Genomic DNA, 18,473 nt, shown 5'->3' with positions numbered 1-18,473 from the left:
GCCCTACAGGCTGTGCTATCGCTCCAACCCCAGTGTCTAATAGTTTTAGTTATGATTCTGAAACTTTCTTTTTTATTTTATTAGGTATTGTATTATTTATTATTCATGTGGGGACCATGAAAAAATCAACTTGTATATGCACTACATCATTTCACCATTAAAGGTCCAATTCTACTCCTTAGAAAGTAATTGTCTACTTATGTGCTGCTCTATGCACCCACCTCTCCCCTCTACTTCTGAAATATTTTGACATAATCAACTGGACAAGTTCAATATACATTAGGAAATTGTCCTATTACTTTTTTATTATTTTTATGTATCATTCATCTAAACTTCTTTGTAAGTTCTTTATGTTTTGTGTAAGTAAATCAGTGATATAGAGGGAAGGAAATACTGCTTTTGTTTCCTCATTAAAGAACTAAAAAAACAAAATTGAAGAACCACATACACTTTCAGCATTTGCATTTGAAGAATGGTGATCACACTTGTAAATGGTTTGCCAATTCAATGTGGTGTTTATATTTTTCAACTACTATGCAAAGTATTATTTTTAAATGTTCTTATTCTATTAGGTCACTGAAATCTATCACGGCAAATTTACTCAAATTATAAATATATGTAAGTGACATTGTCTTCCTTAACAAGAATCATGTGATATATATATATATATGTGATATATATCACATGATCCTTGTTAATATATATATATTATATATATATGTATATATATTTGCTTTTTGGGTCACACCCAACAATGCTCAGGAGTTACTCCTGGCTCTGCACTCAGGAATTACTTCTGTTGGTGCTTGGGGGACCACATGGGATGCCAGGGATCGAAACCAGGTCGGTCACATGCAAGGCAAACGCCCTACTTGCTGTACTATCACTCTGGCCACTCATGTGAATATTTTCAGGAATAACCAAGAGAAACTTCCTCATGTTTTTCTAGGGAAAATATCCTGGAACTTTTTTCTCTTTTCTTACTTCCAAATAGGATACATCTTTTGAAGAAAATTGCTCTCTTTAGCTAGTATATTAATAATGCTTGCTTGCATGTGACCTAAATTGTTATATTCCAGGACTCTTAAAAGCCACAGGCTCTTGGAAATTGTAGCTAGACTCATAATAGAAAACCACTGGACCACATAAGCAATATCTATAAGACCTACTTCCAACGCGCAAAATTGTTTCTAAGAGACACATTGAAATTAGATTTTTTCCTAAAAATATTTTATTATAAATTTTAAAAGTTTCTTTATCCTCCAAACTATATATCCTCCAAAAGTACATCTTTGACAAATTGTTTTATGAAACTATTCAGTGTTATGAGCAGAGGAGATTTAGACATAACTGATGATATTAATGTTGCTGGTATTTTTTTCTCAGAGTATTTATATCATTCCTTCAATTTCAAGTGTTTACCTGGCAAGGTCGATTGTTTATGGTTGGAGGTTCTTTTCATTCACTATATTGGATATATAATTTCATTTTCTTCTTTTTTGTATGTGTGTGTGTGCACACATGAAAGCATTTTATTTCTTTTTCTTTTCAAAAAAGCACCTGTTATTAAAACAGCACAAATAAAACATGCAAGAACAAGGCTTCTGCAGAGAGTAGAGAGTCCTGTGATATCAAAAAGAAATCCCAGGGTCAGAGAATTAATGCAATACATGGTACTTGTCTTGCACACAAGCCAAGCCAGATTTAATCCCTGACACACTATATGGCACCGAACCTGCCTGGAATGATACTTTTGCTGGAACCAGGAGTAAACCCTGAGAATCATTAGTTATGGCCAAAAAACAAAAAAGAAAGAGAGAAGGAAGGGAGGGAAGGAGGAAGGAAGGAAGGAAGGAAGGAAGGAAGGAAGGAAGGAAGGAAGGAAGGAAGGAAGGAAGGAAGGAAGGAAGGAAGGAAGGAAGGAAGGAAGGAAGGAAGGAAGGGAGGGAGGGGAGGGAGGGAAGGAGGGGGAGGGAGGGAGTAAGGGAGGGAGGGAGGAAGCAAGGAGGGGAGGAAGGGAGGGAGCAGGGGAGGAAGGGAGGGAGGAGGAGAGGGAGGGAGGGAGGGAGGGAGAAAGAGAGTAAGGGAGGGGAGGGAGAAAGGGAGAAAGGGAGAAAGGGAGAAAGGGAGGGGAGGGGAGGAGGGAGAAAGGGAGAAAAGGAGGGGAGGGGAGGGAGGGAGGGAGAAAGGGAGGGGAGGAAGGGAGGGAGGGAGGGAGGGAGGGAGGGAGGGAGGGAGGGAGGAAGGGAAGAAGGAAGGAATGAAGGAAGGGAAGGGAGGATTCTGGCCAGAAGCTAGGCAATGGCTGTTGGGGTGTGAGTATGGCTCCCAGGGCGTTGGTAGGGTAAGAACTTGGCTTGACCGCCCTCCTGAAGTCAGAACCAGGTATCCAATAAATTTTTGTGACGAGTTGATCTCCTTCAAGATTTCTTTAAGTCTCAAGATTTATTTATGAGTCTATTTATGATAACAAGGCTGGGATATGATCTTACAGGACACAACTGCATGTGGGTGTGGCTGCCAGGGGCCAGGGCTTCTGGAAATCTAGGTAGGTGGGTAGGTGTTTGCCCATCCCATCTCAGATAAGGCTTGGGGATATCACCCAAAAGCCTTTGTACCTGAAATTTGGGGCAGATGAGCATCTTGGTGGCATTCAGTTTTGGGGCAGTGGGTTTCAACCAGAGGCATGGCAGCAGCTGTCTCCATTATCTCTTAATTGTAAGATTTCATTTGAGAAAATCGATTGTATCTTAGATTTTATTTTTTAAGTGCATAAAAAAATTCTATTCTCATGCACTCTAAGGAATCTTTATCTATCTTTCATATTAATTATGAAATTTTATGGTATTTTATTTGTCTTTCTTTTGATTGGCTCCCTGGTCCCCCTGACTCAGTGAACCATTCTCCCTCTTTTTCTTTCCTTTTGGGTCACAGTCAGCGATGCACAGGGGTTACTCCTGGCTCTGCACTTAGGAATTACCTCTGGCGGTGCTCAGGGGACTATACGGGATGCTGGGAATCAAACCTGGGTCGGCAGAGTGCAAGGCTAACGCCCTACCCACTGTGCTATTGCTCCAGCCCCCATTCTCCCTCTTTAGATTGAGAAAGTTCTCAGCTTTATTTCTTTAACTTTCTTTTTCTGGAATTTCTATATTTCTGAGATTGTTTCTGTAGATGTTATCAACAGCACTTTTTCATTGTCTTCACTTTTTCTCAGTCTCTTTCGAGTATAAATTGTTAGTTATCTTCACTTTGTCTTCTTTTCTAGTATCTTCTTTATTGATAATAAAATTATGTGTCTTATCTTTGAGGTTATAAATTCAATCTTTAACTTTTTCCATACTGTAGCTGACACTACTACATTTTGTTGCACCTTAATTTCCACATGAATCATTTATTTCATTTATTTTCAGATTACTTAGGTTTACTGACTAGTTCTGACAATTTTCTAAGGCCAGTCAACATCAAAAATTTGTTATCTTATGGTGCTCTTCAGGCAGTATAGAAAGATCTGATATAGCTAAACATATTCCTGGACTTTTTCTGACATATATTGGGGTAGCTTCACTGTCACTGTCATCCCGTTGCTCATTGATTTGTTCAAGCAGACACCAGTAACGTCTCTCATTGAGAGACTTATTGTTACTGTTTTTGGCATATCCAATATGCATGGGTAGCTTGCCAGGTTCTGCCGAGCGGGCTCCATACTCTCGGTAGCTTGCCAGGCTCTTCGTGAGGGGCGGAGGAATCTAACACAGGTCAGCCACATGAAAGGCGAACGCCCAACAACTGTGCTATAGCTTCAAAATTATTTCTGGTTTTAATTCTTTCTGGTACTTTATTGAAGCAAAGTACAATTGTCTGGGCTGTCACCAGCAATTACCCATGTGTTTTTCCATGTGTGTTGAGTTGCACATGCATGTCACTTGTGTGTCTGAGTAGGAATGTGACTTTTACAGTAAGAATGTCTCCCTTCAGGAGTTCAGAAATCTCGTAGTGCCTCCTTACAGTGGCCCAGGTAGGGTATAGTTCTTCTGGAGTTTCCAGTAGTAGGACTGTACTACAGTTGTGTTTGCCTCCCTCTGAGTGTGGACGTCTAGTATAGTCTCCCTGGAAGTGAATTCTGGCCAACTGGATCCGGGGTCTCTGGGTCCTGACAGACTGTTTCTTTTTCTAAGAGAAATAAATGGTCAAGTCTCTTAGCAAGGTCATTAGAGGTCATTTGGTAAAGGCTGTACTGATTCATACTTCTGTATAATTAATAATGTCTAATTCTGGCTCTAATGTAATTAAAGTTGATAGGTATAGTTATTGGATTTTTAGGTATTCCACCCAGTTACCAGGCAAGCTTACACACCCATGGCATCTGTACCTAGATCAATATCTATAAATATTACATCTTTTATCCCTTTCCATTTCCAAATGGTAGCCTTAGATTCCCACTAAAGAAGATGTTAAAGTTTGAAATTGTTTTTCCACTGTATGTGTATGTATTGAGGGTGTGAGGAGGATGTGTCTTATACTTTGTTTGATAAGGCTTGGGTTGGATTCTTTTTTTTTTTTTTTTGCTTTTTGGGTCACACCCGGCGATGCACAGGGGTCACTCCTGGCTCATGCACTCAGGAATCACCCCTGGCGGTGCTCAGGGGACCATATGGGATGCTGGGATTCGAACCCGGGTCGGCCGCGTGCAAGGCAAACGCCCTACCCGCTGTGCTATCACTCCAGCCCCGGATTCTTTATTTAATCTCATATATGCCTCTATTTTCCCAAGTTCCTGAAATAATGATGTACAGATTCTCCCTATTAGTCCATTTTTGTATCACTTGCTTTCTTGATTTCAAATTTTTAATTGCATTGCCTCATTTATTCCTCTAAGATGTATCTCTGGTAAACTCTAAACTTTTCTTTTTGTTTTGTTGTTTAGGCTTGGCTTAATCTTAGTTCTATACTCAGGGATTACTTGTGGCAAGGCTCAGGGGACCGTATCAGGTGCGGCATATTCAACTTAGGCTGAGCACATGCAAAGCAAAGACTTCTTTATCTGCTGTAGTATATAAGCTACTTCATTTTTTTTAAATCTGTACTGGGGTTTTAAACATATATTGTTTATTTTTAAATGTGAATTTAAAACCAAGATAAATGCTCATGAATTTTTATCAATCATGAGTTTGGCAGTGAACAGATATTACACTCAGCTGAGAAACTTTGGAAAATTTAATCAAAAAGCCATGTATAATGGTGTAAAAGAGGAATTTAAAAAGGAGATGTGGTACATGGAATTCAGCACAATTTCACCCTTAGAACAAAGTACCTGGGGAAGGAGATCCTATAAGCAGAATAAAGTAATGTAGAAACTTACTTATAGAAACCTGGCTTATAGGGAGAAGATAACTAAGCTCTGATACTACAGAAAAGGAGTGGAATGTAAATACTCAGCTCTCCCTAGTCTCCCATTTCTTTTTTTTTAACATTTGGTAGAGTGTTTATTTTATACTAGATGCTTTATATATAGTAGTTCTTAGAATAATTATTATAACTACCATAAAATAAAAGTTATTGTTATCATTTTATAAAACAGAAAAATGGTACATACACACAGGAATTAACACACTTGACCCAGTTCACCTAGGATAACTTGCAGAACTAAGGTTTTATTGAATTCACATTCTCAGTCTGAGTGCACAAAATCTGTAATCTCTCAAATAATTCAAACTTTCCCTACTCTTCTGCTTCCAAAATGCTGTCCTTACTATAGAGAAATAAAATGTTTTATAAAGTGCTAAACATTAATAATAGTGTTAATAGTTTAAAGAACAACTTTAAGCAGACAACTGCTGCCCTAGTAGTTTTTTTTTTTTAATTTTTTATTGAGTCACCATGTGGAAAGTTACAAAGTTTTCAGGTTTAAATCTCAGTTATACAATGCTCGAATACCCATCCCTTCACCAGTGCTCATATTCCACCACCAAGAATCCCAGTATATTAGGGTGGAGTCTCCCATTTCTTATCAGTTTCTTCCACTGTTGAATTCAAGCAGGACACTAGATACAGCCCTTGCAAGTACTCAATCCAAGTAGACAGGATGATGGAAAAGGGTCAAGAGCGGATGTGGGGGGGCCAAGATAAATCATCTAACACAATATACAAGTTTTCTAAATTTATTTTCAAAAGTAATTCAAATCAATGTGGGCAAAAAGAAAAGGACATTGGTTACACCAATTCGACTTCAATTTAGTGTCATCTCTATATGTGTGTCCTTGGTCTTTGTGAATAAGCCCCTTTAAGCTATTCTAGTTTTCTGTTGACATTTAACATCATAGATATCAAGGACCGAGTTCAGTTAACAATATTACACACCAAATGTTTTAATTATTTAATAGAAATTTATTCATTTCTATTTAATAGCTTAAATTCCTTATATATTAATGAAAAACAGCTAGTCCTGTGAGTACATAAGACAAAATTGAATAAATAGTAAAACCAAAGTAGCTATTTAAACAGCAATTTTAAGAAGCTTTGAAATGAACTTTCCTAGAAATATACATATTTTCTATATATGTATATTTTTATATATATTTCTAGGAAGACAGTGACAGTGATACATGTGTATGTACTTTATATTCTCTCTGTATGCATGTATGTATGTGTGTATATGTATATACATACACATATATATGTATATATTCACTATATATTGTGTGTATATATATGCATGTGTATATATACACATATATATACATATATATATACACAATGAAACTAATATTCAAGGCAGAAAAACAGGGCCAGGGGACTGGTCAATGGTTGGTAGCTTGTTACAAGATTGTCTGAGGGGGTAAAGAGCATTTAGGAAAGAAAAGGGATTAGTATGACAATAGTAGTTGGAAATGATCATTTTGGACAGGAACCAAGTGTTAAAAGTAGGTAAAGCAATATATCTGAAAGCTTTTCAGTATTTCTCTTTCTGTTTTTTTGGTTTTTGGGGGACTTTTTTTGCTTGTTGGGTCATACTCAGCAATGCTCAGGGGTTACTCCTGGCTTTGCACTCAGGAATTACTCCTTGTGGTGCTTGGGGGACCATATGGGATGCCCAGGACTGAAACCTGGGCTTTTCACATGCAAGACAAATGCCTTGCCCACCAGACTATCACTTCAGCCCCACCTTTCAGCATTTGTATTAAAAACCATAGGCCCAAAAGGACAGAGAGAGAGAGTCAGAGACAGAGATATAAAATATAAAATATGTGTAAGATATTTTATTTATTACACTTTAAATCAATTTAGCACTGTAACACTGTCGTACCGTTGCTCATCAATTTGCTCAAGAAGGCACCAGTAACGTCTCTATTGTGAGACTTGACTACTGTTTTTGGCATATCAAATATGCGAATGGGAAATCAATTTAAACATTTAAAATTAAAAACAATCTTCAAATAATCATAAATATTAAAATTATGGTTACTGATAGTTTTCTACATAATTAACTACATTATCAATGCTTAAAATGTCTCATATGCAATATATTTCTTTTTTCAATACTTTACCTTTGAAAATATATTCTGGTATAAGAAAATTTTCAAAGGTTAATTATAGAAAAATAAATATATAGCAGAATACACATTACCGTAAAATACTTTAAATTATTTTTAAATTATAAGTTATTTTTATGATAATTATAAAATTATTTTTATGTTTTGGAATATGATTTTATTAAGTTTAGACAACAAAAAACCCTTATTATTATTGTCAAGGATTCGGGTACTCCAAAATCTTTACCCTCAGGAAAACAGAAGTATGAGAAATTATCAGATTGATATTTTCTATTTCTTTCAAAATTTTCAAAATAAGGCCAATTTTTAAAATAACAAAACAAAGAGATGGGGCGTGTGGTGGTAATAACTATAACCCTCCTAGAGATGGTCAATTTAACAAATGATTTGTAAATTGCAAAATCTTTCATTATCAGACTTATTAGCCCTATGTCCTGTGGCATGCTATTTAAAAGCAGTTGCTTTTGAGTATCAGCCCTGTTGGTTCCATCTCTGCAATCACAAAAATAAAATAAAATCCTTCTATGATTAATTCTGAATAATTTACTTCTGAGAGTTATTTGTGAAAAAAAAATTGTAAGCCTTGCATGTGAATATTCAGGAGGGATCAATGATACTGAAGGGTTACAAAGAGAGGAAGAAGGGAGAATTTGAGAATGCTAATTAAGTTCTTTTTGATTTGCATATTCTGAAATAACTCTACCCCAAAGATTAACCCAAAGTGTTATTACTTGCGGAACCCTGATTGTCATTAGCAAGGCCTTGGCATCACTATCTCCATTAGTACACAGATGGCATGGGAAAATGGCATAACCAATTGCTCATATGACTCTAACCACTACTGGTCTTTATCAGTCAGACCAGTAGTGGTATAATTAAGATAATGTTCCTCTTACCAAGTCTTCAGCTGTGTTCTGAAAAAATTTCTATGATGTTACTGTTTTCATATTGAGCTATGCTGAATAATAAACTAAAACGTATATTTCAAATAATACTTTGAAGAATGAGAATGAAATTAATTCAAGAGTTCTGGTACTAACTCTGGTCCAACTTTCTTTATCTTTATGCTGAAAGGAATACACATAAGAACACATATATGCACATGCTGACCTATCTTATTGTTCTATTTTGGATAGTATATTCTGTCTCTGTCACTGTCATCCCATTGCTCATCGAACTGCTCCAGCGGGCACCAGTCACGTCAGCATTGTGAGACTCGTTGTTACTGTTTTTGGAATATTTAATACGCCACGGGTAGTTTGCCAGGCTCTACCATTCGGGCAGGATACTCTCAGTAGCTTGCCAGGCTCTCCAAGAAGGGCAGAGGTATTGAACCGGGTGGACTGCATGCAAGGAAAACACCCTACCGCTATGCTGCCTGGAGTGATAGCACAGCAGGTAGGGTGTTTGCCTTGCACCCGGCCAACCCGGATTTGAATCCCAGCATCCCATATGGTACCCTGAGCACCACCAGGAGTAATTCCTGAGTGCAGAGCCAGGAGTAACCCCTGTGCAATGCCAGGTGTGACTAAAAAGAAAAACAAAAAGAGCTCATCTGGGCTTGCTCTTCAGGTCCCTATTCTCCCTTGAACATGTATATATATTCTACAATGTAAAAATATGCATTCTCTTTCTATAATACATCTTGTGTGAGGAGGTCATTTTAGTTTGAATACTCAAATGTGTTACTTCTTTTTGAAAGTATTTTCTTCAAGTTACAAAAATACATAAATATTTTTGCTGTATTCTCTTATACTAATATTTATATATAAATACCAATAATGCAATATAATATAATATATAATAGTATATTACATCATAATTATATTTAATTATATTCATATAATTAATTTGATTCTGTTTTATAATTAAATATAATTATAATAATATAATGTATTACTAGTAATATATTACATAATATATTGTATGGTATATGTAATATAATATAAATTTATTATATTTTCTTATATTAATAGAGAAACAGTGATAATTTCTCTAAATTCTATTTTAGGACATTCATTCATTAACTCGCTGTAGAAAACATAGTTATTCCAGTTTTTCTGCCATCAAATTAGTTCAAGGATACAGAAATGAAGAAAACAAAGTCTGGTTCCCATGAGAGTTGCATTTGGGTGAAGAGTGCGGGGAGATAGCATTAACAAAGTAAAAAACACATATTAGAAAGTATCCAGTATAATAGCACTTAGCACTGTACCACTGTCCTCCAGTTGCTCATCGATTTGCTGGAGCGGGCACCAGTAATGTCTCCATTGTGCTACTTGTTACTGTTTTTGGTGTATGGAATACGCCACGGGTAGCTTGTCAGGCTCTGCCATGTGGGTGGGATACTCTCTATAGCTTGCTGGGCTCTCCGACATGGACAGAGAAATAGAACCCTGGTCAGCCACGTGCAAGGCAAACACCCTACCCACTGTGCTATCCAGTCCAGTATAGTTACAAGGGAAAAAATTAAAAGGGATAAAAATAGTGACAGGCTAGGCATAATTGATGGTGAGTAGGTTAGAGCACAGTAAGTTCTCCACCTGTCCAGATAGTAGAGGGACTAAGACATGCATCCAGCCAACCCAAGTTCTATCCTCGGCCACACATGGTTTTCCTGAACAATACTAAGAGGATTCCCAATCTCAGGATTTGGCAGGCCCTAATCACTTCGGGGTGTAACCCCAAAAACAATAAGAAAAAGCAAAACTTCTCTGAGGAGAAATTATTCAAATTCAGCAGGGTTACATCGAGTTAAATTCCATGAAATCATAAACCTGAGGATCTCTTAGGAATGCTTACAACTAAAGCAATGCAGTAAATTACTGTGAATTGTTGCCCCTCAGTAAAATATGAATGGCTCTGTAGATACTTCAATAAGTTTCAGAGTTAAAAAAAAATAGTGTTTCTATCTCATTGCACGTTTCCTTATGCAAAAAAAAAAGATTTTATTTAGCATATGTTTAAAGTAACTGCTTATTTTTGACTCATTTAGGCAAGAATACAAACAAATTATCTTCAGATGCAATAAGTAACTCTAATTTTTAAAATTTGATTTATATTTTTTACTTGACTCACCTTTCACACTTTCCCTTCTTATTTCAGACCTTTTTTTTTTTATTTCTTCAACTTTGTTTCCCTGAAATCTTTTGTTTTTTCTTCTTGGCTAGATACTATTAATCAAAAGACAAAGATAATTTATTGTCCTTGACAACTGAAAGCATTGACAGGGCTTTCTAGCAACATTGAGCACAATAAAATTATTTGTTTTCCTCTTGCAGACTACTGGGAATATTCTTGAACAGTGAAATCTTCAACACAATTCTTGGGCTTATTCATAAATTATATTTAGGTCATATTCCTAAACATGACTCCCCTACATTTCTTTCTCCAGCCTTTCCAAAATTTTTCATATGCTCTTAGTTTCTTATATCACATAGAATCTGTCTTCAAATACTTAGAAAGCCTTTTGTTTCTTTTATTTAACACTACAAACATCAAATGAAGTATGTGAAATGTATACTCAATATCCAGCTCAGGATAATATCTGATTTCTAAACCTTGAGATAGTGAAGGAAATATTGAAGTTGCCTATTAACTACTTTGAGCAAAGCAGTTGTCCTAATCACTGTACTATCTCTTGGTTCCTGCATTATATTATAATAACATATGAAATAATTCTGAAAAACTCTTAAACTTGAGAACTTTAAATTGATTTAGCACTGTGTCTGATATATGCAAAACATTATGATAAATACAAAATTTGTCAAAAGAAGACATACATAAAAAACTGTGTAACTTAAATGTGTGGAAGAAAATGAAGTATTTCTTTTAATATGATGTTTTATTTTAGAACCTATATTACCAAGTAACATGTGAAATACTTTAAAATTATTAACATATTAAAAACTACATTTTTTATTATTTTTCTGTAATCAAAATTAAAACAAAACAAAATGTATAAAGTATCAAAAAAATCTCAATGCTATAAAACTATAAATAAGATGCAATGTAAGAAATAATCAAATATTCCCTTTGCTTAAAAACAATATACAAATCATTCAGATTTTATAGAAGAAATTAATGCAACTACTATTCAATTTTCTGAACAATGTTAAGCCTGAAATAAAATTTTAGTGTTTATAAATGTGAGAATCAGCTCATTTCAATAATTTTAAAGTCCTGACAATGTGAGAATATATGAATGTTTGCATACAACACTGACATACACAGTAAATATTTGAAAATAATATTCATCCATGTAAATCATTTTGCTGACTCAATACATCTCATGGCTGAGTTCCCATTAACTTTTCAAGGACTGCTCAATGTTAGTTGCATCTCTTTGATAATTGACCTTTGTGTTTGTTTGGTTTTCGTTCATGGACAGACAGCTGATTGTGCTTCAGGTTTGTTCTCGCCTCTGTGTTGAGGCATCAAGCCTGGCAATGATCGGGAGATCATATATGGAGCTAGAGATTAATATTAATGTTCCTATATCAGAATTTTATACTTTGTCTATAATAGCTAGAGTATAGTTATTTTCTTTCCAAAGAACATTTGGGGCTTTCTTTATATAGAAATATAACAAGTTGTTTGACTACATGACTAATGTATATATTGTATACTTTGACACCTCTCACTGTCACTGTCACTGTCATCCCATTGCTCATCGATTTGTTCGAGTGGAGACCAGTAACGTCTATCATTGTGAGACTTACTGTTACTGTTTTTGGCATATCCAATACACCATGGGTAGCTTGCCAGGATCTCTGAGATGGCGGAAGGAATTGAACACGGGTCAGCGGCGTGAAAGGCGAATGCCCTACCGCTGTGCTATCATTGGAAAGTTTTATTGCATGCCCAAACCCCTACTCTCAACTGTATCAAGCTATATTAAAATTCTCTGAAGACGTATTTTCATGTTTTTCTTCAAACTTTTATGCGTCATTACTCTATTAATCCAGAGCATCACAAACTTCTCTGGCTATATTATTGTTTTACTCAATCACACTTTGATATTTTAAAACTTATTTGGTATGAACATGGAAAATTAGAATTATTAGTTTATAAATTTCATGCTATTATGATTTCATATTTTCTTGTTATCATTTAATGATAGATTTTTACTAAGTAGAAACAAAATTTTAATATTTATGAAAGAAGAATAGACATTTCTTTTTGCGTGGAGCTCTTCCAGTTTATGACCTTGAACCCAAGGGCCACTCCCAGTGATACCCAGGCAATGAAGCACATGATTCAAGGTTAAGATCCAGTGGCAGCACTCAGCTCCAACGGTGGGGAGGCCACCAGCGCTATACCTGGAGGCACGAGGAAGCATGTGTTTGGGGGGGTGTGAGTCACAAAGTAAAATGCAGGGTTTGCTGCAGTGTTGCATGTGCATTTCGTGGCCCAGAGCAACTCTCCATGTCCCCATGCCTCCCCAGAAGAGAGACAGAGACAGAAAGGGAGATGGGGGTGGGGGGTCAGGGGGACCACAGCCTGATAGTGAAAATTACCCTTTTAATGCAGAGTTGCTAGTATGCTTATAGAACAACTGAGGAGTCTTGAGGTAAGGACATGAGTGTAGTTGATCATTTATAAAGGTAAGACATCTGGAAGTTTGCATAGATCACTTACATAGATAAAATATAAGTAATTCTCTGGTGGGGAAATTAAAGCACGGAGACACTCTTTCTCCCAGGAACCTCCACATTGATTTTATCTTTCCCTCTAGTTGTATGTTATCAATACCAGCAGTTACTTGGATAAACACCCTAAGAGTCAAAGATCCCAACAAGCAGTTCTCTAGGCTGAGAGCGAGGGAGGCCTTCTTTAGCACTTAGTCCTCTGGACTCTGAGAGCAAGCAAGGCTTTTACAGTAAATCCCAGACTAAGTACTCAGGTCAGTTCAGCTTGTCCTTCCCTAGCTTGTCCTGTCTCTTAAATCATAACAGTTCGGATGAAGTTCATGCATTTATGTTTACTAGATTGTCCCATTTCAATGTGGGGTAGCTTTGCCACTCTCCTTGGGTCCATTCCAGTCCCATTTCTAAACATTCCTTTGACACAAAATTTATAGTATTATTTGCTGGAGTCCATGATTAAGGCTAGAAAATCTTTTCTCAGAATGAAAGAGAAAAACCGTGATTATAACTGTTGATTTGTTTCTAATACAGTCTGCATTTTCTGTTGATTTGAAGTAAATGAAATCAATACAATGTCAAGCTATTATAAATACTGATATAGTAATAGCTCTTAAAATTTACACTGATTTACATCTACTTGTTTTAAAAAGAGTGAAAAGGGAAAACATTTGAGTTAATACAATAGATATGTTTTTCCCATTTTGTCAAAAGTCATAAAATATTAACCTTTATATTCAGTTAACTGATAAGTACTAATTTAATTGATACAATATAACTGTTTTGCCATTCCTAGAATGATTTACCTCATACTTCCAATGAAGAGGGATCAATAAGAAAGCAGTTAGGTAATTCTTAAAGAAAATTTAAAGCTGTAGAAGAATATTTTCTCCTCAGATTAATTCAGTTCTGTGGAAGGTTTTATAAAAGAATTTCAGAACTAATTTATGACTAACCATATGATTTTTCTACTCCTTGTAACACAGAATTAAAAATGTCGGACATTCATTGTGGTTATAATTATAAATATTAATGAGATTTACAGTTAAGAGTCTTTTAATTATTAGCTCAGGACTCAGTGAAGCATAAAAAAATCACCATGATTATTTCAATTAATATAATATGATATAAGAATTCATTGAGCAGGAATGAAAAATAAAAGAAAAAGTAAAAAAAAATAAAACAAGAGCAAATTTACAGTTAGTGGCTGCAAGAAAAAGCTTTTAGCCTTAGGTCTGCAGGAGAGTAAATGAGTTGCATCACCCAAGAGCTCTGTGAGTTGGGACTGCACCCTTTAAGTGGCAGCTAGTTATTGGAACTGCTCTGGAATTCTTGGAAACTGAGTTTGCTGTAAAGGAAAGAAGCTGGATCCTGGGATCAAGGTCTAATGTCAACAAGGATTTTTGTGAGGGCGTTGACAACAAGGTCAGAAAACAAGAGAAATTTTTTTTTTTTACTCTTTCAATTTTCCCATCTCATGCCTCCAGGTAAATTCAAATAGGAAGCCAATTGATGAGAAAAGTTACCTGCAAACTTCAGCACCAATGTGATCAATCAGTATGTAGAAACATACATTTGAAACTGGAAAATTATAACTTAATAATTCACGTATTTTTTTTCTTTTTCTCTTTCATTCTGTTTATTGGTGTTTTTGTAATGATGAAACACAGGCACCTGGTTGCTGGAGGCAATACCTATGGAAGTAAATTCTTTCATTTACCATTGGTAGGGACAGAAATTGCTTCAACCTTGATGGAGTCTTTTCAAAACATTGAAAATAAACACCTTCTGATGCGACCCCCTCTTAAGTGTGAAGAAAACAAAAACAAATTTCTAAAGATATATGCACACATATTTCCATCACAGTGCTATTTAAAACAGTTACGATCTGGGAAAAAACCTAAGTGTCTAACAACAGATGAGTGTTGTAGCTCTGTCTATGGAATCAAGCTTTGAAGAACTCTAGACAATGTTAATAATAGGGGAGTTGTGTGTGTATGTGTAGGGACAGGAAATATATTGGGATTAGGTATATAGTGGGTTATATGTACTTTTCTGTAGAACAAAATAGTTTTAATTGAAAAAAGATAATTTATAAGGCAGTGAAGGGAGAAAACCAGAGGAATAAGTGTTTAAGAAAGAACATGAGTTTTTGCAAAGTGGAAAAGCAGAAGAGAGAAAGTGATGGGTGTTCAGGAGACAACACTGCCTTGCAAAAACAAGCAAGCCTGTATTTTCTTATTTTCGTTGTGAACCTAAAGTACTCCAGAAATATTTTTTTTAAATATCTGCTTCAGGCTCCTAAAAGACGATGATCCCAGAGAACTCCTAACTACTTTCAGCACCTACTGGCTTCTTACAGAAATGCCTCTAGACTGTGAACTGAGCTACAACCCCATGCAGCCGCGGGAGGGGAAAGGTTTTTCTCTCTTGGCCTTTCCTTTCTGTAGTGGCGGCGATGGTGGCCGAGTGGTGTCCAAGTGGCGACCGCCATCTTATAGAGCCCACTAACAGGAGGTACGAGCTTGCAGTGATGCGACTTCTTGCAGAAATTTCTCTGGACTTATTTTCTAAAATACCAGAAATCCAAAACCAAATCTCATATACTCTTCATTCTCAGCAATGGAAAACAAATTATCAAATGGTGCCTTTTCAGCAGGTTTGATTGTTGGGGGAAAAAATTCCAAATAATAATAGTGAGTTTTCTGTTGAAATATTGAATGTAATCAAAGTATAGAGAGAGTAAAGTGAAGATCATTAGCCACACAGGTGGGGGATGGGGGTGGGAATGGGAGGTATACTGGGGTTCTTGGTGGTGGAACATGTGCACTGGTGAAGGGATGGGGGTTTGATCATTGTATGACTGAGACTTGAACCTGAAAGCTTTGTAACTTTTTTCACAGTGATTCAATATTTTTTTTTTAAGTGCTTCAAAACTGCCATAGAGGCAGTCAGGGGGTGGAGGTTGGGGGGTGACAGCAGGAAACCTGGGGATACTGGTGCTGGGAAATATACACTGGTGAAAGGATGGGGCTTATAATGCTGTTTGTCTAAAATCCAATCATAAATAGCTTTGCAAGGGTCTATCTCACAGTGATTTAATAAAAAAGTTTTAAAAAATTAAAAATCCACTTCAATTAATTTAGGCCAATTAATAAAATTAAAATATTTTTTAATATTTTCAAAATACTTCCTAATCAGTAGAAACTATGCAGAAACTTGTAGTGATTATAAATCACCATAAAAGCAAAAATAATTATTAGCAGTGTTGATTAAAGTATTGAACAAATGTTCTAGAGAACTATTTATTTAACAAGGTAAGTATAATTGCTGTTTTAAATGAAGATTAAAAACATGGAAATTGCATGTAAACAGATAGTCAAATAGAAGAATTTAAGTATTTGGGTCATAAGGAAGTGTCTTTACAAAAATATTAAAGTTTGTTGAAATCAAAAGAAGTTTGAACACCTTGAAAACAAAAAGTTTGGATTGATAAAAGAGAAAAAAATCAGAAGAAATTTTCTGCATTCATTTCAAGACTACTTCTGCCCTACAAAATATATCAGTAACTCCCATGAATAGTGAATTATATATGAACACTTAATATCTTAAAAACTATTTTAAAGCAGAAAAAAATCAAAGCCACTAATTTTTATAAAAGATATAAGTTATTTTTCTTGCTAAAATAAAATGATATATTATTGGGATGCATTTTCTAGTTGTTGATGAATTAAGGTTCTTTTTATCAATTGTTTTACATTGTAAAAAGCACTAAGATCATAATATAATTTTATCTTATCAGTATTTCTAATCTCTTAATTTGTATAAGTCACTTATTAATTTCTGAAGTGATCCAATACATTTCACAAGAGTAAATTGACAAAAGATTTTATTTGTCCTTTCTGCTATAGAAACAAATTGTTTAGTCACATTTGGAGCTAATAGAAAATTAATAATATCAAATTATCAATGTGGGGCTCATAAGTATAACATTTATTTTTAAAAAGCAATTTTACTCTAGGTACTTGGCAAATGCATTTCTCCCTTCGGTTTTCTTGGTAACAGCTAACATAACACATTTAACTACAAATTATTCCTGGAAGTATTCTATATCTATTCACTGATAAAGCAAGCTGTAGCGAAGAGATACATATTATAATAAGGTGTTTATGTGATATTCCCATTGCATACATGCCAGTCTTTGCCAAAATAAATTAAGCTGGAAAGCTATCACTTTTTTGTTACTAATAGAGTTCATCTGTATTCAGTTGTATTTGTTATATAGATTTTTACTATCAAATTTTCTCAGTTATTTTCTCTCCTTTAGACTAATCTTTTACTCTCTCATTATAATGGACTTAAAGAGCAAAGCATATTTTATGACTCTTTAAATAATTCCAAGCAATATAATAAGCTTTCATTTTTCATCTCAATATTAATAATCTTTTAAATAAATATAAACTTAATGTGTTTTATTTCCTTTATATATAATGTGCCTTAGTCTTCTGAATGTTCAGTTATTATTTAATAACATATGTACCTCATTTTGCATATAGTTTTCCAAGCATTAAATAAAATATGAATACTGAACTAAGTCCACAAGCACAATATATTTTTAATAATTATCACTTTGTTTTCTAATTATTTGTGTCATGTCTTTATTACCTGTCACCTCCCCAATGAAGAGACCATATGTTATTCATAATTGGCATCACCACGGCAACCTTTTGTGCAGTACATTTTGGTTGTCCAAAATTTATGACTAAATACATGGTTAGGTGGGTAGATTGATGAGTGCATAAAATGTATTAACTTCTTCAAAGCAAGTTATGATAAAATGAGATGCCAGGCAGAAAAAAAAAATCTTTATAGAAATATACATTGTAAGAGAAATAAGTTGTCATAGCACCGCCCGATTTTGGCATACTTTTGTTCAGCATAAGCAAGACTAATTATATATAAGAAGTCATCTAAAATTATTCTGAAAGATCACTAAAATAAAATCTTTAAATTCATTGATGTCATCGCTCAGAAAGCACCACTTAGACATGCATGCAATTAGTCAAGTCAATCACTTACAGAGAAAAGCATAAAAGTGTCCTGTGGAGACAGAAAATTAAGAAGAATCAATAATTAGCTTTATGTTTTTCTATTCAAATGTCTTAGATATTAAAATATAAGTTATTATTCCACACAATATCGCTGTGAAATTAGAGTGATGGCACCAAGAAAAAGAGACCATTATTCTCCATTTTAAAAGTATTAAAACAAGCAG

Source organism: Sorex araneus, chromosome 2, assembly GCF_027595985.1.
Source record: "Sorex araneus isolate mSorAra2 chromosome 2, mSorAra2.pri, whole genome shotgun sequence".
NCBI lineage: Eukaryota > Metazoa > Chordata > Mammalia > Eulipotyphla > Soricidae > Sorex > Sorex araneus.
Note: the sequence above shows the minus strand (reverse complement) of the source record.